The sequence below is a fragment of the Octopus bimaculoides genome, chromosome 6, assembly GCF_001194135.2.
Source record: "Octopus bimaculoides isolate UCB-OBI-ISO-001 chromosome 6, ASM119413v2, whole genome shotgun sequence".
Taxonomy (NCBI): Eukaryota; Metazoa; Mollusca; class Cephalopoda; order Octopoda; family Octopodidae; genus Octopus; species Octopus bimaculoides.
In genome coordinates this window covers 49,698,109-49,700,231 of record NC_068986.1, presented here as the reverse complement: position 1 = coordinate 49,700,231, position 2,123 = coordinate 49,698,109, and the positions used below count along the sequence as shown (strand labels likewise).

Sequence of the window (2,123 nt, the reverse complement as noted above, 5' to 3'; positions counted from 1 at the left end):
ATGTGTGTGTGTGTGTGTGTGTATATATATGTGTGTGTGTGTGTGTGTATATATATGTGTGTGTATATATGTGTGTGTATAGATAGACATATAGCTTTATTTGTGTATGTAGCTGTGTTTGTGCATGCATATGTGTAGCTGTAGCTGTGTGTGTTCTGCCTTTGTTTCAGTGTGTGCATGCAGTTGTCTCTTGCCCTTGCATAAGTCTGTTCATGTGTGTATGTTTTTTTTCTGTATGTACATCTCTATTTCACTGTCTGAACTTGTGACTGTATAGTAATTATGTACATGTTTTCATATGTCTAACTGTACACTCATGCTCACACACACACACACACACACACACACACACACACTTATCTGTGAATATATGTCAGTTTGTGCCTAATTTATGCAAAAGTTCCAAAATATACGTCCATAAAATCATATATATTATTATTCATCGTTTTATACCGAATGTGTCTATATCATCTTTTTGGATCTATGCACATTTTAGGTGTTTCAGTTCAGTTCAAAATTATTTGTAATCCTGTCATAATAGCAACACATTCCTATCCATTATTTCTTCCAATTATCTCCTCCTCCCTTTGACGGTCACTCAATTCTGCCACTAGAGATATTTCTGTCTCTATCCATACATCAGTTCATTTAGGTAATATCCTTTTTGAAAGTGGTACTGCGAATATGGAAATGATAGTCATTGCAAAGTTTTTCTTCATTAAATTTTGTTGCATGTTTATATCATTTTGTGACATTTTCAAGCATTCATTCCAAATATTCATTTCTTGATAGCAAAAACCTTGTTCTAATTACCATCATTTAGCTTCCACTTTTCTATACTTAAATTGGTCAAGTAGAATTTGAGGAACAGATTTTCTATGGCCAGATACCCATTCCATTGCCAACTCTTATCTGCTTCCTAGCAAGGTAATATTTCCCATGGCCTGACATGTCTTTCACAGACAGTGGAAACAAATATTGCTTGCATGACTTGTCCAAACAAAGGTACACACAAACACAAACACATACTTGTGTATTCAACAGGCTTCTTTCAGATTCCATCTACCAAATCCACTCACAAGGCTTTGATTGGCCTGAGGCTAAACCCATAACCATGTGGTTGGGAAGCAAGCTTCTTACTACACTGCCATTCTTGCACCTATACATACATACATACATATATATATATATATATATATACGGTTCTGGGTGCAGTCACTGCACGGCACCTTGGGCAAGTGTCTTCTACCCTAGGCCCTGGCTGACCAAAGTCTTGTGAGTGTATTTGTGTGTTGTCAAGTGATGGTAGGGGGACCAAACACAGACATAAGCACACACGCATACACACATGTATATACCACCATGTTAAATGATGATGATGATTATATAGTGGCTGTGTAGTAAGTAGCTTGCTTACCAACCACATGGTTCCGGGTTCAGTCCCACTGCATTGCACCATGGGTAAGTAAGTGTCTTCTACTATAGCCTTGGGCTGACTAAAGCCTTGTGAGTGGATTTGGTAGACGGAAACTGAAAGAAGCCCATCGTATATATATATATATATATATATATATACATATATATATATATATATGTGTGTGTGTGTGTGTGTCTGTGTTTGTCCCCCCACCATCACTTAACAACCGATGCTGGTGTGTTTACGTCCCCATCACTTAGCGGTTCGGCAAAGAGACTGACAGTGTAAGTAGTAGGCTTACAAAGAATAAGTCCTGGGGTCACTTTCTTCGACAGATGGTGGTGCTGCAGCATGGCCACAGTCAAATGACTGAAACAAATAAAAGAATGTATATAATGAGCTTCTTTCAGTTAGCATCTACCAAATCCACTCACAAGGCTTTGGTTGGCCTGAGGGTATAGTAGAAGACACTTGCCCAAGGTGCCATGCAGTGGGACTGATTGAGAAGCAAGCTTCTTACCACACAGCCACTCTTGCACCTCACGGAGCAAACACGCGAACTTACTTTGTCCCCACTTTCAGTTCGTGCCTCACAGCGTTCATATACACATAACTTTTCACGTCTGGCCGCACAGCCTTCTCCTTTTGTTTTCTTGTCTTGTTTTCTTTTCTGTTTGTTTTCCTGTCGTGTTTTTTGTCCGCCACT

General features: G+C 39.1%; 1 protein-coding gene across 1 annotated transcript in view; it reads left to right on the top strand.

Annotated features, from left to right (window-relative positions):
* The window catches only part of LOC106875696 (zinc finger protein 407), a 371,441-nt gene that overhangs the window by 268,156 nt on the left and 101,162 nt on the right, over window positions 1-2,123 (top strand). The gene's annotated exons all lie outside the window — the stretch shown is intronic.